The sequence below is a fragment of the Podarcis filfolensis genome (genome assembly GCF_964270895.1).
Source record: "Podarcis filfolensis genome assembly, chromosome: 1".
Classification (NCBI taxonomy): domain Eukaryota; kingdom Metazoa; phylum Chordata; class Lepidosauria; order Squamata; family Lacertidae; genus Podarcis; species Podarcis filfolensis.
The window spans coordinates 37,006,633-37,033,660 of NC_139604.1; the positions used below are offsets into that span (position 1 = coordinate 37,006,633).

Consider the following 27,028-nt stretch of genomic DNA (forward strand, 5'->3'; position numbering starts at 1 on the left):
GACCAGGAAATTTTTTAATCCCTGTCACACAGTGGCAAAATGTTGCCAGCCTGAAACTCTTAAATCAAAAGCACTTTCTGAGTGTAAAGAGGAGTGACTCCTTTCTGCGGCTTCCTTGGTACCATCCCTCTGCCATAATGCTGAGGCCTTTTGCTTTCTTTAAATGCAGGGGTCTAACTAATTACTGGCAGGAAGTGCTCTTTTTTTATTTCATTGGTATGCAAATTAAGAGAAGTAGAAAAATATTCTAAAGAAACTGTTACAATATCTGTCCGCAGCCTGATGGCCAATTAGAAAATGGTATTGTATCAAGCCTTATGGCTGCAAACTGTTCTCACTTGAATGGCTTGAAGTTGAGTTTTCATGGGGGCTGTGGCTACTAGGCCTCTCAGAATGAGGGGAAAGGTATTTCAAGTGAGGAATTATAAATTAAGAAACATTTTCTGATTAAGCCAAAAAGAAAAGAAAGGAAAAAACTAACTTGAGGATTTGCCTGTTTTATACTTACCACCAGTAAGCTCTGCAAAACACACACACACACACACACACACACCTCACAAAACTTTATTTGGCCAACTTACAGGGTATCCTCAGATGTTAGGACCAGGATTGTGTGATACATGTCACTTTATTCTGCAGACACATTCCAAATAAAGGTAGGGACACTGAAAAGCATCTGTGTTGTATATATTAATGGGACGAAAGTATACAGAATTTCCTCTGGAGGATTGCGTCCAACATCTGGCTTTCCAGTGGTGTAAACAGTATAAAGAAAGCTTAAAGATTTTTATAATGGATGGTTGAAAAGGGCTACATACTGTGAATACAATATATTGTTTTCATACAATTATTCTGTACTTCCTGCTTCCACTTAAAAACTTGCAATAACTCCCAATCTTGTGATATTTTGGAGCTTCCGCTTGCAGAGGACAGTGGGAAGCAGAGAAGCACATGAGGAATAACGAACAAGCAGCTTCTTGAGCCAATCAAAGGGAGTTTGAGGAGGTTTGTTTCCTTATAGTACCACAGTAATATATGCAAATATATAATTTTCTGGATGTATACTATTTATGAAATAAATTATTTGTGATATTTACCTTCCACAACCACCCATGGTTCCCTTTTTGCAATCCGTTCTTGCTTTCTGCAGTAGTCAAACATGCATCTCTAGTGTTTACTAAATGTATCTAATGAGCTTCAAGCTAGCCCACAAATGTTTACGCCACACCAGAATCAATTTTCTGTTCCTTATGCTGTCACAGGACCCCATGATGTTTTCAATAATTTGTAATAACCTAGAGTGGCATTCAACTAAGCTTTACTCAGAGGAGACTCACTGAAGTTAATGAACATGATTTAAGTTAGGTTCATGAGTTTCAACGGGTTTACTTTGAGTAAAACTTAGTTGAATGCCACCCAAAGTACAGTACCTTGGTTTACGAACTTAATCCGTTACAGAAGTCTGTTCTTAAACCAAAGTGTTCTTAAACCGAGGTGTGCTTTCCCATAGCAGCGGGAAATTTACAATTTACAAATGGAACACACTCAACAGGAAGCAGAACATGTTCTTATTCCAAGGCAAAGTTCACAAACCAAAACACCTACTTCCGGGTTTGCAGCGTTCCTAATCCTAGTTGTTCATAAACTAAGCTGTTCTTAAACCAAGGTACCACTGTATTCACTTAGGAATTTGAATTAGCAGGGTTTGCAAAAAACAGAATAAGGGATGTTTTACATTACCTAGAAACAGAGTTAGGAAGAGCAGAAACTCCTTTTTGCCATCTTTTAAGGGTTATTGGGGTAGGGTGGACACTTATTAAATTTCTTCATAGATCTTTATCTATAGGCTTTTTTCTGTTCCAGTGGGGGTATTTTAAAGTAGCTTGTCTATGTGAACCACACAGCCAAGTAATGGACCCCCTACTTTTGAAAATTTTGGTATGTCTGTGGTAGTTTTGGTACGTGAATGGTGTCATGGACTCCCGTGGTGGGTTATGCAGACCCCCTGGGGACCACCAATTGGGAACCACTGGTCTATGCTGACCGGTAGTGGCTTTTCAGGATTTCAGACAGGGCACATTCATAGTTTACGTGGTGATCTCAGGATTAAACCTTTTTGCATGCAAAACTGATGCTCTACCACCTGAGCTATGGCCCTGCCTTGTGGAGATGCGTGCAGGTGTCCTTAAAGGATGGGTGTACTTTTGAAGATTCTGGGATTTCCCTGGGGAGTGGGGGGGGGGGGAGAGATCGCTCTCTGAATGAATGTTCATCCATGCTGAAGACTATGTGCTCTATGTACGGATTAGCTGCGATGACAAAAGCCAAGCTGGGTTTTGCGCGCCCTGTTTCATTAACACGAAGAGATCGTGTAGATGTCTTGCCGTGAATTAGCCCGCTTGGGCTGTGATCTTACACAGGAAGCCCCATGGAGCGGATAGTTCTAAAATAGTTCTAAAATATACGATGCCTCTCTCCAGTGAGTTCGTCCACGTCCCTCTACCAAGCACGCCCAACTAAGTCTGTCCTAAACCTACTTCCTTGGAAGTAAACCCCGCTGAAGCCAAGAGGGCTTACTTCTGAGTAAGCGCGGCTCGGTGCAGTGGAGAAGGCAAGCCGGGGCCAACGCGCCGGCGCACCTGCAACGCGGGTTGCTCCGAGGCGCCGCGCGTAAAAGGGAGCAGGCGAGCTGCTGCAGCTGCTTCGCCCGGGCCGGCTCTTCCTCCCTTCCGCGTCGGGGCGGAGAGCGAGCGGGAGGCGGAGCCGGGGAGGCCGCGCGTTGCTGCCGCCGCCGGCCTCCAGGAGGGGACCAACGAGGAGGAGGTGAGTTCCCCCCCTCTGGGTGGGGTGAAGAGCCAAGGCCGCGCGAAGAGCCGAGCGGGGCGGGAAGGGGAAGGGCGCCGGGAGCGCTGGCCGCCTCGGCGCCGCAGCTGCACACAGCAAGGCGGGCAGGCCAGAGAGCAGAGCAGCGGGCCCAGGGCGCGCGCAGGCCGGCGGGCTGCAAAGAGCCGCCTTGGCGCGGCCGGGGACGGGCTGGAGGCGGGGGCACGTTGCTTGGGCGGCCCCCTCGGCGCTGGCGAATATGCATATGAAAGGAGAGCGAGGGAGGCGGCGGCGCGGGGGAAAACGCCAGCCTCCCCGGAGGCGCCTCTCCTCTGCCAAGACCTGCAGGGACCCCTGTCGTCGGGCCCAGCAGTTACTGACGGGCCGAATATCCGAGGTCGGCGGAGCGCCCGCGAGGCTCCCAAGCCAAGCTCCAACCTCACTCCTCTGCCCCTTACCGGGCACGAAGCCTCTTCGTGGGCTTGGAGGCGCCGACGTCTGCTGCGTTCAGCGATGAAGCAGGCTTAAGTTGCAAGAAGGAAAAGAGTGTCCCGGAGCACGTGCAGAGTGCTTTTCCGTGTTAAGCACCAACACCCACATACTACGAGGCTTCCTGGCAAACTCGAGGTTTAATGGCTCTTTTTAGAAATAAAAAGCATTCGGAGCGGGCAGGCATTGAAGGACAATAAACCTCCGCAGTGGAAAGCGGTGGTGAGTTTTTATGGGGAGGGAGAGTAGCTTTGAGTGGGAGAGCACCTGCTTTGTATAGTGAAGGGTCCAGGTAGACCCTCTTGCAGATCCGTAGAGGGCTGGGCAGCTTCCAGCTTCTGAGGCCCCTAGTAGTAGTACCTGTACTAGACATCATCATCATCATCATCATCATCATCATCATCATCATCATAATATAAGAGGAGGACACACAGAAGTTAGTTACCAAAAAGGAGTGAGTGGATTGTTTATATAATCAACTAGTCTGAAGACACATTCATCGCTGTCCAATCTTGTGCTGTCAGAACTGATACATTTTTACTAAAACGACAAAATCTGTGTCCGTTGACAAACACACATACACACACTTTACCAAATCACATCTCTTACTTGCTAAAAAAATTCAGCTCTAAGCTGAGAGTGGGTGTCACATTTTGGTGTGATGTGCATAGTCGCAAAACTTCTCAAATGCCAAAAAAATTACAAGTGTCGAAATGTGAGTTCTCCTTTGAGCTTGAGGCCTAGACCAAATGGCCCTCCTGGCTCACTCTCTGCTTGGTTCTGGTCTAAAGTTCAACCCCAGGTGTCTCCAGTTAGAAGGATCAGGTAGCAGTGGGTGATGGGTAAGACCCGAATATGACTCTGTAAAGCAGGAGCCAGTCACAGTGCTCTCTGAGCTTAAGAAATGGTCTGGGCTGTTAAGGCAGCTTCCTGCATACTGTTTATGTAGTAGAAGAAACCAAACACTGCTGCCCCAACCTTTCTCATGCTGGGGTTTCTTAGGACATGTTAAAGGGCATTTGCTGAAGGTTTCAGTTTTCTAAATTTATGGAGATTCTCCTTTTACCAGTTAGTAGTAGGCACAGATTCCTGTAGACAGAATGAAGAACATGGGTAAAGGTAAAGGGACCCCTGACCGTTAAGTCCAGTCGCAGACGACTCTGGGGTTGTGGCGCTCATCTCGCTTTACTGGCCGAGGGAGCCGGTGTACAGCTTCCGGGTCATGTGGCCAGCATGACTAAGCTGCTTCTGACGAACCAGAGCAGCGCACCGAAACGCTGTTTACCTTCCCACCGGAGTGGTACCTATTTATCTACTTGCACTTTGACGTGCTTTCGAACTGCTAGGTTGGCAGGAGCTGGGATAGAGCAACGGGAGCTCACCCGTCGTGGGGATTCGAACCGCCGACCTTCTGATCGGCAAGCCCTAGGCTCTGTGGTTTAGACCACAACGCCACCCGCGTCCCTTTGAGAACCTCTGTAGACCAGCCCAAAATGGTGTGGTAGAGTTGAATTCTAAAAGATTCCATTTCGTCGGGAACTGATTCATGAGACAAAATCTGGTCTGCTTGGGTAAGAGGGTTGAATATTCAGCATTTTGCATGTGGCAGAGCAGAAATGTGATTGCTGGTTTGCAACTCAGCACAACAAAGTCGCTGAAAGTGAACTGGGAGGTGGGTAAAGTACACAGGCAACTTGCAAGCTTAAAGTTTGTCAGCACAGTCCCAGTGCCATTTTTCAGCAAATAGCAAATGCACAGACCCATTGATTCCATAGCCACAATATTCTATGTTGAGGCATCCTGATTTGGATCTTTTAATGCCGCTTTAATGCCGTTAAAGGCTCTCATGTAAATTTATGTGGATGCATGTTGCTGGGCAGGTAATAAATATTAGTGGGCCTTCAGAAATAGTTCTTGTGTGCGTTATTTTGCAGATTATCCTGTCATGTATCTTATGACATGGAGGAAGTGGCCTTCATTGTGAGAACTAAGAGGCTGCTGACCCAAACGGAAACGGAACAGCAGTAAAAGCCCTGTTCACTTGACATAAGATGTATTCATGCCTAGGAGTGGGATTATAAACACACCTCCCATCCATGTATTCCTACACAACTATAACAGACCTATGCGTAGACCTGGGACACTACAAAATGCATAGAGAGATCCCACATACATTCAAGTAGTGCAAGTGGAGGTTCTGTTCACAACTTGGGATGGATGAGGAGTGTGGAGAGCTGATACAATCCATTATCCCCCCCCCCCCCCAAGCTGGATATGTTGCATCAATAGGGGAAGAAGAATGCACATTTTTATTATTTGTAATGCTTTGTTGAAGGAAATAAAGACTGAAAACTGCAAAATGGGTTGTGCTCTGAATGCTGGTGATTCAGTACCATAGTTTGGCTTAGGAAACAAAGTCCCTACAATGGATTTGTTCTTACATTGTGTTTTCTGATATGGAGACCTTGTCTCAAGCCATGCATAGTTGACGTGGTGACCACATGAAGTTACAGTTTGTTCTCAAGATGCATATTGGGTAGCAGATACCCTCAGCTGCCTTCTGTGAATCCTTAAAATTTTTCCTCCTACAAATAATACTTTTTATGTTTGAGTTAATGCAAATATTAGCCCTACGTTTGTTTCGTTTTGGGAAAGGAGGGGGCAGAGAAATGTTATGGAGGAATATTCTGCTTGCACTCAGGATGTTGGGAGAGTTCTTGTAGGTCCACCATCCAGTTTGATGCAGGAAACCCAGAGCTAGAATAACCACAACAGATACACCCTCTGCTTGGAAACATCAAATGCGGAGGGACCCACCACTCCTCTAGGTAATTGGTGCCATTACTGAATTGCTATAACCGTCAGGATCTTTCTGTTAATGTTTAACCAAAGCCTACCCCCTTGTAACTCAAACCCCTGTAGATCTTGTTCTGCCGTCTGGAGCATCCGAGAACAAGGGTTTGCCCTCTTTTATTTGACAGCCTTCAGGTATTTGAGGAGTACTATCATGTCCTTCCTCAGTCGTCTGCAGGCTATAATCATGTGCATGTGGTTGTGCAACTGGACATAAATCAGCTAGCTTTGGCCATACAAGTAAAAAAACAAAACAACCCCTCTTAAAATGAATCCATATTGAGGGGAGTGTCTCTGTTTCAACTGAGTGATACTTGGCAAGTGTGCACAGATCTGTTAACACATAACACTGTGACAATGGGAAAAGCAGACTGGAGGGAAATATTTGAGGTGTAAATATATGCACTTTCTTCAAGGGAAGAGGGGTGGCGTTTGGAAGTTTCTATCCTGCACATAAATAGTTCTTGGATGCTAACCACACATTGTTGGCTTCGATCTTAGCGCAGTGGTCAAGAATAAAGGAGAAGCAGATTGCAGCCTAGTGTATTTCAGTGGCTTGGTATAATTCAATAGAGCTGTTTTATTGGACTCTATTAACCTGTTTAACCTTAAGCCTTAGCCATGACAGGAGTTTCATATAAGAACCCATATGTAAAGTGCAATATTGAATTTTAATTAGAGCTTTCAAGACATGAAGTGGAATGAATTCTACCCAATTCTTCCTCACTTCTAATGTACATTTCTTCCCTTAGAGAAGCTTAGGCTTGATAAAATACTGTGGTGGGGAGAAAGTATATTTTCACGTGTCGGCATAATTTTAGTTAGTTTGGAAAAGCACAATGAGAACAAATTCATTTGTAAAAGTTGATCTCGGATTTATGTTCCATTTCAGTTTGCGATTTAATCACACTTGTATGTTTACCAGTTTTGGCACCCAGTCTGGACACCAGTTGGTGTTGGTAAGGATTTTAGTGCAATTTTTTTAACCCCCCCCCCCGAATTTTAAATACAAAACTTTTAATAAACTCTTGGGATTTAGAATAATGTACACACAGTGTTATAGACGTTGGCTAGAAGTCTCGTTTTAGAGTGCCTACTGAAAGTTTTATGTACTTCAGAAAAATTGCTGTTCGTGCAACCTGAGAATGATTGGTATAAGCTTAATTTTTTAATAAAGTTTTTGCAAAAAAAAAAAAACCCTCTAATTTTAAGAAGTTGACTGTGGCCTGAGCTCGAAACTTGAATTAGAGTCCTAAACTGCTGCTGAATCAGTGCAATGTCGTATCTTATTCCTAGTAGGTATCCTGTACTCTGCTGAGTTTGTTTTTAATTCTACTGTTTCATGTTTATGTTGTACATGGAAGGTGTCAGATCCCATGATGAGCATGGGAGTAGGCTTGGCACTGCTGTCACTGTTGTCACCCATGTCATGTTCCCCTTTACTACTTGCATGTGACTTGCAGAAGACGTTTGTGCAACTTTTGTACAATTGCTCTCTTTCTCATTTGGTCTCTAGTGCCATCCTTGCACCTCGTTCTGTCTATGTTTTGACTTGCAATGCAACAGCATATAATGCAGACCTTTTCTGATCTAAAGCTTTAGGATCCTTTTTTGAATTTACATTCCTCGGTTTTCATAGCTGGACAAGCCACTGTAGAGTGGTGTGTTGGACTAGAACCTGGGAAACCAGGGTTCAAATTCCCCACTCAGCTATGAAGCTCACTGGGTGACCTCACTCACTCACTCTGCCTAATCTGCTTTATAGGGTGGACTCTCCTTCACTGGAGGTTTTTAAGCAAAAGTTGGGTGCCCATTTGCCATGGATGTTTTAGTTGAGTTTCCTGCATTGCAGAAGGTTGGGCTAGATCAGGGGTCAGCAAACTTTTTCAGCAGGGGGCCAGTCCACTGTCCCTCCGGCCTTGTGGGGGGCTGGACTATATATATTTTTTTGGGGGGGGAGGATGAATTCCTATGCCCCACAAATAACCCAGAGATGCATTTTAAATAAAAGCACATATTCTACTCATGTAAAAACACGCTGATTCCCGGACTGTCTGCGGGCCGGATTTAGGAGGCAATTGGGCCAGATCCGGCCCCCGAGCCTTAGTTTGCCTACCCATGGGCTGGTTGGTTCCTGGGGTCTCTTCTAACTCTACAATTCTACGATTCTGTGAAATATAGATAGGACGACACAAGCAGAAAGTAGGATCAGGCAAGGTATACTGTCAAGAACAATGTGTTTCTAGGAAAACAAGAAAAGCGACGATGTTTTCACGTGTGGGGGGCCCTGTTATGAAATACAGTTCTTAGGCTGAAGTGTTGACTGCTCATACTTCGCACCAGCAGCACAATGTCAAGATATATTGTATGCTGCTTCTGAGCTGATGTCTCTCCAGAGGACGTTTTAGCCAGGCACTTTCCTGTGGTTTTCGTGCCTCAGTTCATGCCCAAGCATACAGTTCAAAAAGATTTTGTTGCGTTTATTTGTGCATCTGCTGCTGAGAAGGGAGTTCAAAATACCACTGAGTTCAGATCTTGGTAGTTTGCTGATAGAAAGTAAACAGACTTGCTTCTGTTTGGGCCTTGACAGATTTGAGACACAGAGCCCGTTCAGCAACTAGGCCACCTACTCCCCACAAACAGAAGAGCTGCCCACCCATAAATGTTATGTGGCTGAACTTTCAGAATTGCTGAGCAGTTGTTTACACACTGTTTCCAACCTCTTCTGGAAACCTGTCAGAGCCTGGCATGATAGAAATGACTGGATGTTTAGCTGCTTTGAAGAGTATTTATGATAATGATGGATTTATTTGCCTTGAAGTATAATTTGTAATAAATGGGACGCGGGTGGTGCTGTGGGTTAAACCACAGAGCCTAGGACTTGCTGATCGGAAGGTCGGTGGTTCGAATCCCCGCGACGGGGTGAGCTCCCGTTGCTCGGTCCCAGCTCCTGCCAACCTAGCAGTTCGAAAGCACGCCAGAGTGCAAGTAGATAAATAGGTACCACTCTGGCGGGAAGGTAAACAGCGTTTCCGTGCGCTGCTCTGGTTCGCCAGAAGTGGCTTAGTCATGCTGGCCACATGACCTGGTAGCTGTACACTGGCTCCCTCGGCCAATAAAGCGAGATGAGCGCAGCAATCCCAGAGTCGGTCACGACTGAACTTAACGGTCAGGGGTCCCTTTACCTTTACCTATAATTTGTAATAGACATACATAAATGAGACAGAAAGGAACTAGGAAATTTACCTTGGGTGAAGATTTCATTTAAAATGCGGTGAATTAAATGTTTTAATTTTGTGTTGCATCTTATCTAGTGAAATGTAATTCGTTTGCATATGTATGCAAAATCAAATACGACACATGTCCTAATGTCCTAATACTAGCAGCCTGATTTGAGATGTTTAATAAATGACAAGATTGGTGTAAATAGATGCATAGGATTGGTTACGTGGTGGGTTACTACACCTAATATTAAAGTGGTTATGCAGAATGGGAGCGACAGAATTGAAGTTGCAAGGGAGGATTCATAGAATTGTAGAGTTGGATCCCAAGGGTCATCTAGTCCAACCCCCTGCAATGCAGGAATCTTTTGCCTAATTTGAGACTTGAACCCACGACCCTGCGATTAAGAGGCTCATGCTCTGCCAACTGATCAAGCTCATTTGTAAGCCCTTTTAGTACCCTTAGGTGCATGCCATCAGGGGTCTTGGAGATTTGAATTCCTTTAAAGTAGCTTGGTGTTCTCTTACCACTTCTTTTCCCATCTTGGGCTGTAGCTCCCTCCTTGCATCATTTATTGTGTTTTCACCAGGTTGGGCACTGCTTTCGTTTTGGATGAAGACAGAGGCAAAGCAGATGCTGAGCAGTTCCACTTTTCTCTCTGTCATCCAATAGCATTCCTCTGTCTTCTCCATGCAGAGGACCTACTACTTGCTTGTTCTTCCTTTTGCTTCAGACATAGCTGAAGAAACCTTTAAAAATTATTTTTAACCTCTCTTTCAAGCCTGAGTTCATTCTGAGCTTTGGGATGCTTGACCTTCTCCCTGCAACTGTTGGTTACTCTTGCATCCTTTTCCTTTGTGATTTCCACTTTCTTCCATATATATATTTTTATACACACCCTTCTTAATCTTAGCTCATCTGTAAGCTCCATACCAGTTTCCTTAGATGCCTCCTACTTTTCTTTTTTGTTGGAATTTTCTGGTTTGGGGCCTTCAATATTTCACCTTTAAGAAACTCTCATCCATCTTGGACTCCCTTCTCTTTGCATATTTCTGACCAAGGGATCTCACCTAGTAGTTCCTTCATCTTTTTGAAATCTGCCTTCTTAAAGTCCAGAGTGCATGTCTGACTACACTCTCCTTTCCCTTTCCTCTGTATCATGAAATCCAAGAGGACATGATGATCACTTCGTCTCAAGGTTCCCAATATTTGCCCAGGACATGTCCAGGAATGCGACATCTTGCTAATGTAGAGCTGTGGAGACATTTGCAGAGGACATTGGTTGTGTATTTCCCTAGTGGGCTCCACACCTGAATGTTAAGATAGGTTGGGGGAAACCAGCTCAGAGGGGTATTTGCAAAGGAGAACTGATAGGTGTGGTTTAAGCCTCTCCTCCAATTTGCTGTAGTTTGGAACACCGTGTTTTCCAAGATAGCATCTCTCATTTAAACCTGAGTTTAGGATTGCCAGGAACCTGTGGCAATGCCAGTGCAGTGCTTTCTGATACTTCAAATGGTTTTCACCTTGAGGAGAAGTTGGTTCATACTTTGGTTTCTAGATTCTTAACATGGAGACCTCCAGAAACCGCAATAGGACTGTGAATGCATTTAGTACTGATTATAACGCAGCCTTACTGCAATAAGTACAGAACTTTTAGTGTTGCCTTGGTTGATATGTCTCAAAAGTAAATGTCTTAAATATACACCTTAACCATATTGCTGTGGATGAGATGTGAAAATAAAAATAAATGTGTGAATATCCAACAGACTGACACGGATTGCTTCACATTTTACAACATTGCATCTCCTGACTGCTAGTCTGAAAAAAAGAGATTATATATACATAATGTATATATAACTTTGTACAAAGTTGTAAGCTAGGAAAGGGAGATACAAATCTTTTAGTTCGGGATCCTCTGCTTTCTGGAGCTTTACATTAACACACTGATGTAATTTGGAGGCAATGAACTGCTTCCAGAGGGTGAAAAGCTTGTAGAACTCCACCTTTTGTCTTCTTCTAACAAATGCCATAAGGGAGATCATTGTTTTGTTTTGTTTTTCATAGGGAAGCGGAGTTTCTGAGGCAGTGATTTGCTCAAGGCCACCCAGAAAGTGTCTGAACTTGGCCCATCAACACAGTTTTCCAGGTCAAAGTCCAGTACACTGTTTGGACCCCACCAAGGGCTTTATCGGAAGATTTAAAGCAACCTTGCTTTGCTGTTTTGACCCAACAACATGTAAAAATCTCCAAATTAATATCCTTCAACACTCTCTGTGCTTGCAGGGTTTGTTATATATGGTTTATATGCTGTGGAGTTGGGTGCCCCAAGGGGAAATCTTGGCCATATTTTGTGAATACAAAAGCTTGAGGTCTTTCTAATATAAACTTTCAGAAAATTTGCCTTTGACCTTGGTTGTCTACTGGACTGCAATTTAATACACAGTGACCTTCTCATTCCAACCTTGCGCATAGTTTAAGGTAAATCAGAGTTTTCCCAAATAAACAATTACATGATCTTTCAGCTTAACAAGAACAATTTCCTGTCTTGATCTTGCACTTAACCTCCCTCCTCCCCTTAAAGGAACAAAATGCTTCTGTTGTTATAAATTCCTTTTGTTTTTGGATATGATTTATAGTTGCAGGGTTACATGGCCCTGATCATTGTTGCTGGCAATGCTTTAAAAATTAGTCTCACTTCTGCATAAAACTATTAGCTTTCTTTTAAAATTTAATCTACAGGCTCCTTGTAAAACAGATGGCCGTGTTAGATGTTTAACTGCAAAAATTGCAAATTAGGAGACTATTTGAATGCTTGGTGTTCTCAGAACTGGACTGGACACATTTGTAATGGAGTTGTTTAGGATGGTTAAGAAATATAATCATTCCCTCACTTTGAGATTGTGTGACCTTGGCACCCAATTTACATGTGTCTGCCCTTGATTCCTTAATAGTTTGTGCTTAAAAACATCCCTAAAAATGTTAAAACAATGCACAATATTTTAGGAGGTCACAGTAGTCTCCAGGGTACTACTACCAGGGATAGGGCATGCCATTTTGTACAGTATTGCAAACGTTGATGCTTCTTTAGTGCAGCAGGCAGACAGGCAAGTGCTGATGGTTTTAAGACTTGTATGTTAATCTTCATCACAGATTTATTGAACAAAGTGTTCAATGTTTCGGTGTATTTGAGGCTGTAAATCCCTTCTTCAGGGCAAACCTATTTGCCAAGTGTACCCGGAGTTGATGGTGAAGCTTTTCTATAAGCTGCCCAGAGAACGTGGCTATCGGATGGCCTTATGAGTATTAAAAAACCAAAACCAAATGAATTGTCCCTTTTATTGGTTTAGATCAATATTCATATTTTGCAATTAGTACATTTCATAAAAACACATACTGATTGCTTGCTTTAATAATTAAAAACTTACCTGTTTGCAGCTAGATAGATTCTTTTATACTAGAAGGGAGCAGGATACGAAATACACCTTTTGCCCTACAAATGGAGATGCTGCCAGGTTTGGGGGGACCTTGGGTACGTTGTCTCAAGGCCATGTTGACCCCTGTATCCCCCTGATGCTAATTTATTGATGCAGTCTAGCAGTAAATTAGAGGAGTGGGTAAAAGGATGAACCAAGCTCTTTCCTTGCCTCTGCTCCTTCTCCATTTGGCTTTCCTTCAACATTAGCCTGTTTCTCCTTCTCTGTTCCTGGTCTTCTCCTTCCCTTAATTTCAGCGGTCTGGAACCAGCCAATAGTAAAAGCATCTGGCTGTGGTTTTTTTGTATGGGGTGGTTGGGAATCAGCACAGCATTTGAACTTAATGTTTTATGTTGAGTTTCTTTGTTTGCCTCAGTGTATAGTTGTTTATGTGACCCTCTAAAATTGTTTTTTAGAACCGTCATAAGGAAATAATATGAAGATTACAGAGATCTAGATACAATTTTTGACAGGCAGATTTGTCGCGATGCTGACTTTCTAGGCTTTAAGTGTTTACTAACAGGCAGGAATAAAATATAGTTGCTTTTTTAAAAAATTGGAGGATTGTAGGGTGGAAATTTCCTTGGGACCGGAATTTGCAAAATGACACTATTCTGGCTAGAACAGGGCAGCTGGAAGTTAAGGTATAACTGACATCACAGTGTTCTGAATGTGTGTTAATTCCACAGAGAAATCATATTGTGTTTTCCTTGGAACAAACAGTCCAAACTTCTATTGAAGGTTATGTTCATATGAAGTTTACTCCTTAGCAAGTGAACACAGGATTTCGGCCAAAGCCTCTTAATGTAACTTCATATGAAGCTCCATTAAGAGGCTTTGGCTGAAATCCTGTGTGCACTTACTAAAGAGTAAATCCCATTGAATTTTGTGAGCCTTGCTTCCGAGTAAACAGGCATAGGCTTTGGCTGTATGTCTGTGCATTTCTTTCTTTCTTTCTTTCTTTCTTTCTTTCTTTCTTTCTTTCTTATGTTGTTAGAACTTTTAACTAGTTAAATGTTAAAATTGTATCCACTAAAACATGAAGTTCTGCTGCTTTTAGTAGCCAAAGTTGGTCAGTATTATTGTTATTGTAGCTTTTTGTTTGTTTGTTCGTATTAGCTACATTCCCAATGACTTTCATGCCATTTACGTCACTTTCCTGCTGATGATTTGCAGCAAGGGAGATGAAATGGGCAGCTGTTTTTATCAAAATCCAGTTATAATCCACCTTTGGAAAAAAGACAGAAAAGCAGGAATTGGTTTGTTTGTTTGTTTGGCCTGATTTTTAGTGTTTTTAGCTGCTAGGTTTGTTTTGAGTAAAAAATAAAAAAGGATTGCCGAATCAAAAATAAAATGGACTTTCTGCATTCCACTCTTATTTATTTATTTATTCTCACCACTTTTAGGCTATGATGGCAGAGTGTCCTGGCAGTGTCATCAAGAAAAAATGTCAAGGGGCATTGGTACTGTTGGGGTTGCTTCACGTGAGGGCAGTGATCTGCTTGATTTACCAGTTGAAAATCTAGACTTTCTGTTAATGAATGGATTTTAAATCACAAAAAAAATTCCAAAGGGTGTTCCATTTCAAGTTTCCGAAGTCCACTTCCCATGTTACAGTTTAATGTTTCAGACTAATCTTCGTGTAGAAAAGAAGAGAGTATATGCCATATTATTCAACCCATGGCATGAATAGTTCTTTATGCCATTATTGTTTTTTTTAATGCCAAATTCTCTAGTCAGGCATGGAGCTGATACAAGTGTTATTGTAATGTGTATATTACATTTACTGTTATGTATATTTTGGCATTTTCTAGTAGTTAACCAAAATCCTCACAGTCCTTTGTGAATGCCAACGTCTTTTGTATTTTTAACAAAATGGTGGTTGAGTCGTCCCTCGTTCCCAGAAGAATGTTTATTCCTTAACTTGGCTATTTTTAAGCACTTGCATGGTGTTCATCTTTTCTTCCCTGTCTAAATGGTTTAATGAGGGATTATCTTTTGTATACTTGTTAAAATGAATAATCAGTAGGAGAAAACATTGCAGAAATAAACAAGAAATGGTTGGAGTTTGCTCTGTTTAACTGAGACAAGTTATTTCATCCATTTTCAGTGTTCCTTAGCAACGCAGAGTAGTCTTACCCAGGGCACTTTCACATCTTTCTTCAAATATAGCTTTGGTAATGTTTTATATGACCTGAAGTTCGTCCATCTGTCCTGAAGCTCCCAATGTTTTTCCATTGCTTTCAATGATCAAATGCTCTTACATGCCTCCTTTCAGCTTAATAATGCACAAGTTGACGAGAGAATCATTTCACATGTCAGGTTTTTCAAGAGTTCTGGGAAATTACTTGCGGTTGTGTTTAGCAAAGCTAAAAGTTATTGAAAATGTGTTACAATTTCATAATGAAAGGAGTAAGAAAAATATTAGCTTGGAAACAAGCTAAATATTTTCTGATAGCCCTAGCCTCAAGGGGGATTCTAGGATCGCTTGTAATAAAGGGATAATTTTGATATCTTTTGGTCAATGGACTAGGACTCTGTTTAGATAATAATTTTTGAAAATGCAGGCTTTATGCAGATTGTTACATTATCAAATTGTTTGAGTGTCAACACTGAGTTTATTTACAGCTAGTGCTTTCATTGTTTCTTCGTAGATTTAGAAAACTTGTTCTCTTGAGTATTCCTTCTTAACAGATCAAAGGATATCTAAACACCCAATAATCCTGCTTTCCTCTTCTTGCTTTATGTTTTGCTAATGTTCGTAAAACTGATTCTGCTACTTGCACTTGTGGATCTCTGATTTGACTATGGCTAATCTCTACTTATTTAACTGAATAATGAAGTTGTTGCTGGGGTGGGCATGATGTCACACAGATACTGCTTTACATGGTTCTCCAAGGTGGCCATATCAACATAGTTGCTACTGCCAATCTTCAAAACTATCTTTAAGCTGACGAAAATAATATTTTCCAGTCTGTGTGGCACACACTAATGTCAGCATGGACATAACTCCACCACGGGCATCAGCTTAAAGTGTCCTCCACTTGGCAGCCATTTTGTATGCACTAGCTCTTAATATCTTCCCCTGGTCTATATGTGAAGGAGAATGAGATGATGAAGGTCCAAGGTCATAGGCTAACTCCAGGGTGCTGAGGCTCTTCGGACCCCCTCAATCTTTTTTTTGAGGGAGCTGACCCCCGCATTGTTGAGGCCAACATAGAGCCGGGCGTGGAGCGACGTCAGGACATCGCATCAGGCCCCCTCAGTATTATTTGATGGCGCCTCTGTCCAAGGTAGTAGTATGAATTGTACACAGAATCAGTTAATTGTTTTATTGCACCTTGTTTTGTGTACTTGCTATGAAAGAGCAATATACAAGTTCTAACATAAAAATTTCAGGCTTCGACCACACAGTTTTTTTTTCCAGAAAGTGATCCTATTTGACTTTAAGGATAGTGTCATGATATGGAGTTTATATGGGGAAAAAACATGTCTGCATATTTATGTTCATGAGTTTCAAATTGAACTATAGTTTTTTCTTTTTTTAAAAAAATTCCTGTATAGAACTACATGTTTAGCTTCCAGATTGATGCTGTCTTTGCTTTGCAATGTCTATGGGAACCATTCACACCTAACTGTTTGATCATGATGGCAGTCTGCTGGGTATATCCTGCAGGGAAGCTGTCCACTTCCTCCTGCCTGTTGCCCAGCTAGCATCAAATCTCCATATAAGCACTGCTTGCTTAGAAGTAATATTTATTAGTTCGGAAAGATTGGCAAAGATGCCAAGAATCCTGCATCAAGCAAGGAAGGGATGCATATACTTCATGTCGTTTCCAGATGTTCTTGTTAAATTTTAACCAGCTGTCTTTACCTGATTACAAGTACGTGATTAAGTGGTGAAGGCATAACCCATTTTAAGCTCCAGAGTGAAACTTGACTTACTTAGGATTGGCTTGAGCATATGGTGGTACTACTAATTTTTCCTGGGGTTTCACTTTTGTCCACTTCTGCAATTCCTGAAACTTCTGTTGATTATGGAATCTCCTATAAGGACTGCTGCAATCTTAGCAGTTGTAGGAATAATGTGTTATGAGTGTGCCACTTCCTTCCTGATCTCAGGAGCTAAGCAGAATTAGGCCTGGTTGGTACTTGGATGGGAGACTGACTGGGAATATTGGGAGCTGTAGGTTTGGGTCGGCCCAGATAGCTCTAATGGTTAGAGGGTGATGCTGATAATGCCAAGGTTGCATGTTTGATCCCCGTATGGGGCAGCTGCATATTCCTGCATTGCAAGGGGGTTGACTAGATGATCCTCAGGGTACCTTCCAACTCTATAATTCTATGATTTTATGAAAGGATGTTTGTGGGTAGGAAACCCTCACTTCCAGACAAGTTCAATAATTGCCATCTCAGTTTCATGGCCTTAGAAACAAAGGGCTGATTCCTTCAAACTTTCCTATTAGAACCTTTCTGTTCTTTACTGAGTTGTTTCTGTCAATCTTCACATAGCTGGATTAAGATGGGAAACCAGAGACCTCTGTTTAGAAGGGACATATGGAAAGAGCTGTAGGATAGAAAAGGTGTTATTTGGAATGGAACCATACAGAACATTTCATTCAGAAACTACTGCGTTTAATGCACCAACTGATGTTAGACCTTGCTATTTTTTATTCTGCAATGGGCATTGCTTTGCCTTTCATATAAGTAAATCCTGTATTTTGTAATTAAATTGTGTATCTTTTAAGGCCAGGAAGTCATATTGTCTTAGATGTTTAAACTGAAGGTATTTTGGTAATGCCTTTATAGCTGCTGTTTCCAAATGTGGGCTTGAAATGTTAGCAGTAACACTAAGTTTATTTCCTACCTCAAGAAATGAAGGAATTCTCTGGCTGCTCCATTGTTCAAGACTGCCCAATCTAATCAAATTGAGTTACTAACTGTTGGCTAACTGAATGATCCTAAACACATTTACGTAGAAGTAAGCCTTGTTGAGTTTATTTAGGATCACTGCCTGAATATGTCAAAGTTCCTCTTTGAAATTAGGTCCAAACGTTTTTAACGAAAACATGTAACTTATTACTTTCTGGCTTTTAAAGAATTCTGCATAATAAATTGGTGATCATACTGTATATGCAGTTAACTCTGCTCTGATTGGGGGAGTGAGCTATATTATTTTTAATACCTTTATTTATTGTGGGGTTTGTGTTACTGTGAATTACTTTCTAACCCTCCTTGATTATTTAAAATAAGTAATTCATAACCTTTCAAAAATTGATTCCATTTAATGTTTAAACGATGCCAGTTTCTTGTTTTTAGTAAGATCTATAGTGAGATCACAAAGTGAGGCATGTAGTGTAGGTTCCTTTTTGTTATCTCTTATTTGTTATTTCTTTGTTATTTATTAAGTGAATTTATTTATACACTGCCCTTCAAGGTTTCCATTCCTAGAATGGCTTGCATTAAAACAATAGGATAACAATTCAAAATGTGACAATAATAATTCACAACAAGTGCACGGGGGAGTCTTTGTGCCAGTGCATGGGATTCTGTTGGTGCCTTTGCACTCACTGAAGGGCTTTTGAGACAGTGGGTGCCTCTTGCTATAGGAAGAGAAAAGGAAATTACTTTGCTGATTCACCCTTCCTCCTGTAGCTACCTAGTCCACTTTCTATCCTCTCTCCCAGCTCTCTAGAGCTGAGTTTTTTTGGGGGGGAAGAAGGAGAATTGGCAAAAATTCCTTCCCTTTTTCCATTAACAGAGGCATCCACTGGATCAAAAGCCCTCTCATGAGCATGAGAGCATCAGTCCATTTTCACCCAGCTGATCTATAAATATGGCTGATGATGGCGAGAATGGCCATCTGAGAGAAGAGTGGCTTGTACGGCAGGTCTATTCTATGTCAGAAATATTGCATCCTGATTTCAGCGAAGTAGGCAGATGGAGAAGGAGCGACTTCCCAAGCTCCCTTGTTCCTTGTGGACAAAGCTATCCCTTTGTAGCTCCTCTCAGAACAACATTTTAAAAAAAGGAATAGGGAAAATGTAAACAGGAGACTTTTGGCTTACAGGCCAAGGCACACACACCACACACACGCCTCTGAGGCCTGCTTCATGCTAAGCAAAGTAACAGATCTTTGTTGCTAAAGGGATTAGGGTTGCAGGGTTTCTGAGGCACCGTTGAGGCATTCAGCTGGCCTGAAGTTGGGGCTTTGTCAAGAGAGACCTCCATTATAGAACTGTTGCAATTTTAAAGAATTGGGCCGTGTGTCAACAGCAACAACAGAAGCGACTTTTGCTGCTCTGTAGCTCTGGTGGTCCCTCCAGAGAACTGGGCATGACTTGCTGTGGGCCTGGGAGAGCAGAGTGCCAGCCAGACAAGGCCCAGTCGGAGGCTTGGTGCCCGCTGTGGGAATTTGGTCCTACACGCAAGTGGCCTTCTCTCCCTGCCTCGCTTGGACGCCGGTTGAAGACTGCAAGCCTGTTGCAGCTGCAGCTTGAAGCACCCTTTAGTTAAAATTTTTGAACTTTTGAACATAGACACACACACACATTTTTAGTTTGTCTCTATTTTTGATCTTTAACATTAATTCGACTCCAGAGTCTGACTCCTGATCTTTTTTGGAATAATATATATGGTTTTTGATATAAATTTGACCCTATAAACATGGCGGATCGTCATGTTTGCTCAGCCAGTACTTAATATTAAGAATCGCTGTATTGAGTTGTTTGAGGTACAGTGGTACCTCAGGTTACATACACTTCAGGTTACAGACTCCGCTAACCCAGAAATAGTGCTTCAGGTTAAGAACTTTGCTTCAGGATGAGAACAGAAATCGTGCTCCGGCGGCACGGCGGCAGCAGGAGGCCCCATTAGCTAAAGTGGTGCTTCAGGTTAAGAACAGTTTCAGGTTAAGTACGGACCTCCAGAACGAATTAAGTACTTAACCTGAGGTACCACTGTATTGTGGAACTGCTATAGAGGGTCAAATTCCAATGTTGAAATGAGTTTTGCATTTCGAAAAATGTGTTAATAACTATTTTCAAGAGGCCTAAGTGTGGTGCTTGTTGTGGTATGTCAGCAGGGAGGAATCTGTGAGCCTCCAAATGTTGGACCACAACTTCCGTTATCTGTAGCACTGACTATGTTGGCTGAGACTGATGGAAATTGCCCCCAAAATATATGGGGACCACAGGTTCCCCACCATTGTGATATATGAAACAGGAAGTGGGCTAATTTGGTCACCTGTTAATGAATCAGAATCAAAACGCCTTGTTGAGGGACATATTCCAGGCTAAGCATCAAGGAACTTTTTTGTACATCACCCTGTCTGGTGGGCTTCAATCTTGGCCATAGAGGTGTCTGTGCCATGTTGGGAACCCCAGCACTTTAGGAAGATTGATGCCCTAGGAAATGAATGTCACTCCTCAGTTTCTTTGGAGAAACTGTGCTAGCGGATAATGCCATGGTTGGAGCTAACCTGTTTCTTCCTGTGCTGCTAAGAGAGGGAATGCCAGAATTGACTTTGATATGTATGGCTGTGATCAACAGGATTGTTCCTTGGATGACCTGTATAGTGCTTTGATGTTATTTCTGTGAAGAGAGTAGGGGTCTTGTTTTCTTCTAGTGACCCACCCTGATGGATGTGTTTGGATAGGAACACATAGCATCTGGAGAGGGTAATTTTGAGTATTAATTTATTGTTAAATTTCTGTCCTGCCCTTCCTCCCCGAGGAGCCCAGGGTATATTGCCCTGCATAATTCTGGCTGCATTCGTTACTACTTTTTCTTAAGATTGTCACCCTAGAATTGCTGACAAGCAACCACAGCTACGGTTCAACAGTGGATTACAATACATTCTAGCAGATTTTGCAAGAATGCCCTGGCAAAAAGAGTGATTTGCTTTTGCATGCTCAGTTACCATTTCTCCTTCTGGCTTTGAGGCAGATGCACATGTCCAGAACGGCACATATGTGAAAGCCACAGCCTTTTGCTGGCCATGTCAGTTTCTTGAACAATGCATAAGCTTCTGGGTTTCGGAAATGAAGCAAGAGACGTCAGTCGGCAATGGAGCTTAATAAATAAATATACAGGTCTGCTGTTTTTAATGATCAAAATATGATTTCCAGATTATTAATAGCTATTGAACATTTTAATGGCCTAAATGCAATCTAGGAAATGTTATATTGCCAATTAGTAATGTTCAAGTACAGTGGTACCTCGGGTTACATACGCTTCAGGTTACAGACTCCGCCAACCCAGAAATAGTGCTTCAGGTTAAGAACTTTGCTTCAGGATGAGAACAGAAATCATGCTATGGCGGCATGGCAGCAGCAGGAGGCCCCATTAGCTAAAGTGGTGCTTCAGGTTAAGAACAGTTTCAGGTTAAGTACGGACCTCCAGAACGAATTAAGTACTTAACCTGAGGTACCACTGTAATTGTTTCTTCTGGAACACACATGCATGTGCTTCATACACTTTTCTTTCTCCCTAACACAAGTTGCATCCTCCCACCCCCAGATCTCCAAAGGAGATCTTCCCCAAATAAAACAAAAACAGTTTCAAAGTTACGCACAAGAGAGCTGCCAGTGGACAATACTGCCAACATTTGTATGGTATTTCTCCTTGCAGTTCCCAGCAGTATTCTTATACCAAATTTTCAGCTACCTTTAAATTTTTGATTTTTAAAAGTAGTTTTGACTATGTATGGACACCTATGGAAGGCAGCATTTCTCAAGGAAAGCTTGATGATGATGATGATGATGATGATGATGATTTTAAAAGACCCCAACTGCAGGTGTTATTATTTGTCTGAATGTTTGCATTGCAGTAATCCAATTCAGTAAATACACCCAGCATGAAATTTAACGGTGTTTTAATGTTGTGCTTAAACAAAGTTATTGACACGATTATCCACCTCATGGTGGATAATTCATACACATAAAGTTTCATTCCTTGAACATGGCAGAAAGTGTTGGAAAAAATGGTGCCATTGGAGTAACATGGGAATTGATAGTGATTTGCATAAATAAATAAATAAATAGAGAGAGAGAGAAATCTTATGCTAAAGATAATCCAGACTGTATATGAGAGGTCCACTTAGATGAACTTTGTCCATTTGGGTATTTGCCTGGGCCCTTCAATCCTTGGTTTCCAGCAAAGGGAAAGCTTACCATTTTGTGGGACATTTGAGATGAGGTAGGGCAGGCATCCCCAACCTTCAGCCCTCCAGATGTTTTGGACTACAATTCCCATAATCTCTGACCACTGGTCCTGTTAGCTAGGGATCATGGGAGTTGTAGGCCAAAACATCTGGAGGGCCGCAGGTTGGGGATGCCTGAGGTAGAGGAAATCACTTTTTGACATGTGTATCTATCTGCCTGCCTATCTATCTATAGCCTGCTCTGCTGTTTTTAATTTTGATTCTGTTCTGCTGATCTTAATTTGATTTTTGTCTGCTGTGTCAAGTTATTTTTATGACTGTTTTATTGTACTTGCGGGGTAAAAATAATACATTCTTGACAGTTCCTTTGTTAGCAGTTTGGGATGTTGTCGAAATGGAAGTGGACGGAAGTGTTCTTAAACACAACAATCAATCCTATTTAGGTTGGGGAGCAGGGGACTCCAAAAGCAACAAGCAACTCCCTCAGCCAACTAGCTCCAACAACAAGCCAAAGACTAAAATTAAACAAAAACTAAAACTGGGAAAGCATGGGTAATGCTGCACCCTTTATCTTTTCCTGTCAGTAGATAATAGTCCTTCCTTGGAGGTTCTTAAGCAGAGGTTGGATGGCCGCCTGTCATGGATGCTTTAGTTTAGATACCTGCATTGCTGGGGGTTGGACTAGATGACCCTTGGGGTCCCTTCCAACTCTGCGATTCTACAATTCTAAAATGCGTGTCAGCACCCAGCAGCTGTTAGCGAATATTCTAAATTGGATGTATTCAGATTATCTTTTGTATTTGTACAGAACTCAGAATGTTTTGAATATGCCTTTTCTGTAGTTTCTGTGCTGGTTACTGCCTGAGGCAGCTCACCTGCTGCTCAGGTTGATCTTATTACAGCACTCCGGACTGAAGCAAAAGCCTGTGTGCGATTGTAGCTGAAAACGCTCCAAACCTGTCACTTAATCAGGTGCTGAAAACTTACGCGCTGATGTAGCCAGAGAAAGAAATGGAAGATATGGACGAAGAGTCCCAGTTTCTTGACCATGAAATATGTACTTAAATTCTGAGCAACTTTTTTTTTAAAGAGGTACCGTGCTCCTTTTTTATATAGATCAGAGGCCATGAATTTGGTAAGCCTGCCATTCCACCGTTCTGTGGTAGAGCGTGCTGCTCCCTGACTTCAGTGCTTCCCCTTATGAATAAAATCTCATATTATCATGCCTATAACTGACCTTATTTATAAGGATGTTGTGCAGAGGAGTTGATCTGAACGGATGCAGTGCAGCAGAACTGCTTAGTGTTAATCTAATGAACAGCATTTGTATGGGTGTGTTTCTGTCTAGCTGAATCCTGAAACAATCAGTGTACCTGAACTTAGTACGTATGTTTTAAACTTTATCCTAACTTTATTTTTATGAATGAAGCAGAGAGAAAAGTTCACACAACAGGGCTTTCTTCGTCCTCCCATCTTTCCACAGCCTCTGTACCTCTGAGAATCTGTTCCTGGGGTTGGAGGACATTTGGGTGTGATGTTAGACAGGGTGTGGGAGGGCTCAAGTTGACACAATTTCCCCACTATTGTGAATGGAAGAACAACTTCCATGCTCTGGATTTAGGACTGATAAGTAAAAATCAGAATTTTAAGTGAAATAGGTTCTGTTTCCTGTAGATGAAATTTGTTAAGCATATCATATCTCTTTGCTGTTAGCAAGGCAGTGAGCTGATGACGTATTAACTTAAAGATGAAAGCTAAATAGTTTGCTGTCCCCCTGCTCCATAGTTTACCCTACTTAAATAGTTCAAAATCTGTTGATTTAAGATCTTCTACAAATGAGCTTTTTGGAAATTTGAAAATGCTGCCTTTGTGCAAGCAGAATCCAACACAATGCTTTAAAGTGTCTAAGGTAAGGCGTTTCTGAATCATCTTGAAAAATGTGGTTGCAACTTCTACAAGTACTTTCAAGATTGAAACTAGAACACAGGTTAGTGTTTCCATTTTCGTACCTGCAGTTTGCATCATCTCTAGAAAGAAAGCATTTACAGTCCATTTGTAAGGCGTATATTGAAAGCACATGCCTCAAATGTCATACCACATGTCAGTTTAGTTGAGGTATAGGAGAATCTTGACTTAACTCCCCCCCCCACCTCTTAAGAGGTGCAACATTGGGTTTCCCCATTTCAAAGTAAAACAGCTGTATAGCACATGTGGGTGCTTTTCTCTAGATGTTTGGGTGGGAGGGTTCTTGACATTTTAAATTAGTATTTCATTTCAGCAGTGTCTGCAAGAAATTTATGTAAAAGTTAATAGAGCAGATGTGGGTCATCAAAAATCTATCTTTCTGAATAAAAATTCTGACTTGTTCTGAATATCCTTTCATCACTGAACAAATTTTGAATGTGTTAAAGGAAAATGAAATGCTATCAGTTTTACTGCTGTAACCGGGGGTTCCATTGACATACAGGAGTATTTATTTCCAGTCTGCTCAATTATTACCATTTGTGCATCCATTTTTTTTTCAACGCATAGAGATGCCCCATTTAAGTAAACATCATGCAGGACCACACAGTGTTAGCAGGTGACTTGTGTGACAATATGAAATATTGAAAATTAACTCAGTGGTGTACAGCTGTCTAAAATTGACCTGATAGAGATATTGAGATAAAGAGAAAGTAATGGGTGGCACCCAGTGTTCCTACTCCAAATTCCAGTTCCAGTAATGCCTTCAACAAACTCCATTGTGCTTTTACTTTTGTGAATAAAAGCTGATTGCAATTCACATCTTGAGTCCTTTTCCTGACCTGTAGATGAAGCTGCATTCCTGACAGCCCCTTAACATTGTAGAGCAGAAGTATTGGTTGGTACCCAATGTTATTACAGAGAATAGGCATACAGAAAGATCATCCCCACCACTATCTATTTCTTACATTTATATACCACCTTTTACTCTAAGCAGGTCAAGGTTCTAGCCCCCCCCCCCCCGTATATCTTCACAACAAACCTCTGAGGGGAAGTTGGGTTGAGTGTGGTTGTCCCAAAATCACCCAGTGAGCTTCATGGTTGAGAGGGGAATTGAACCCTGGCCTCCCAGATTGTATTTATGACAGAGTTCAGAGAGAAAGAACTTTTTTCTTCCTGCCATTATGTTTGAGGGATGTGATAAAAGGGAAGTGTGATGAATGCTAACGGTAGATTAAAAATTAGCAAAACCTAGCAACAAATTATTTTTGTGTATATAAAAGTATTTTGTAAGTATAAAGCAAGTGAATTGTTGTGTGTGTGTGTGTGTGTGAGAGAGAGAGAGAGAGAGAGAGAGAGAGACCGGGGCTCTAAATAATGTTATTTGGAAAGTGCTAGCTCTTGCAACTGGTGTATATACCTTCCTTGACAAACTATTATTGTTAAGCTTGAAGTTCTGACCAGCTTGTTCTTTGGTATTTAATACTAGCTTTTTTCCTTGTAAAAATCAAAACCCACAAATGCTTGAAGGGAGACTCACTGCTAGGATTCTAATAATACATTTTAAACAGGATTTTTAAAAGTCCTAGTTATAGACCAGCACAAGTGATGTGGTTAGAATCCTGCACCTAGTTAAGTGTGCATAGGTTTCAATCTTCATTGAGCTTTCATCGAGGTTTCAAGTACATATAAATAAACTTGGGGTAGCAGCTGCTGTGTTGAATTTCTATAATACACTGTAGATAAAGTATGTCTTGTGGCATTTTGATAATTTTAGAATGGATTGCCATGATGAAACAGAGCACGTAAATATCAACAACTGTACGGTTCTAATCTTGTTGAGAAATGCTTGTTGCATCTCATGTAGACGTAACTGCAGTGGAAGTCTTATCATTTTGTGTAATTATTCGGCAATCAGTTTCTGTATGACTTTGTATTTCTGTACTGTTAATGAAAAAAATGTTTCTGTAAATATTTTTACAGAACACTGGGTGCCAAAGAAAAACGTTTTCATAGAAGTCATCATAAAGTAAGTTGAATTTCTACTGTGGGATTGCATATTTATGTTTCTTGGTATAGTTCTTAACTGTGTTACAAAACAAAGTAAAGAACTAGTAACTTTTTTTCTTCATAATGAAGAAGAGCAATTTTCTGTCCTAGTCATAAAGTTTCAAAATGACAGCCTGAGAGAATATGAAATTTACCTCTATCGTCAAAGATGACAAAAACCGAGAACTCGTCACGTAGAATAGTTTTACTATATTTACCTTTATAGATAGGAAAGATATACACTTCATTTATTTTCTCAGGTAGTGCACAGACCAGAGGCCACTTTGAACACTGGTAGCATGTTTAAGGAGTTACTTACTGTACCTCTGCATATTATCTGAACTACGTGTTTTATCCAACACTGCAGTACTGTTTGTGCAACAAGCACCTGTGTGTGCAAAGGAATGTCCCATTCATCTCTTGCAGTCCCTTGTGTGTCCTCAATATCTGCTCTGGAGGGTAGGGGGATGCCCTCCCCCCCCCAACAGATTTGGGGAGAGGGAGGAAGAGAGGAAATAAAGGGAAGTCACAGAACATGAAATCTGCTTGTGGCATTGGATATAACCCCATGACCACTGTTAACAATCTGACTACATAAACAACCTGTGGCTGCTTCTCTTGGACTTGTTTTCGTTAGGGAGAAGGTAGCATCTGTAATGTTTGTTTAGTTAGGAACTGCGGAGAAACTCAATTCAGATCTCATTGGAAGCCCTATCTATCAAATTTGGACTTCTGAAACAATATGAGAACTAAAACACAACTATCCATTGAAATTTGCAATTATTCAAATTTTGCTATGCAGTTTGTCAACCACAGTTTACAAAAATGCATATAGTGTGTATAAAAATGAATACATTGGTGAAAATAACACATAAACATGCATTATATTAGAGAAAGCTGCTTGCAAAAACATGTACTTGTCAAACGGCATATAAAAATGTGTTAGGAAAAATCCGCACTAAAATCCTGATGGATTTTCATGCATTCCCTCCAC

General features: G+C 41.5%; 1 protein-coding gene across 5 annotated transcripts in view; it reads left to right on the top strand.

Annotated features, from left to right (window-relative positions):
• Positions 1 to 617: 617 nt before the first annotated feature.
• Positions 618 to 27,028, top strand: part of GTDC1 (glycosyltransferase like domain containing 1) — a gene marked incomplete at its 3' end in the record, with an annotated part of 248,619 nt that continues 222,208 nt past the window's right edge. For 3 of the 5 annotated variants that reach the window (XM_083582549.1, XM_083582545.1, XM_083582543.1), the window contains exons 1-2: positions 618 to 2,823; positions 25,969 to 26,014. Of the gene's footprint in view, positions 2,824 to 15,781; positions 16,154 to 25,968; positions 26,015 to 27,028 lie in introns of those variants that run through there. The other 2 variants (XM_083582546.1, XM_083582547.1) reach the window with 2 other exon arrangements.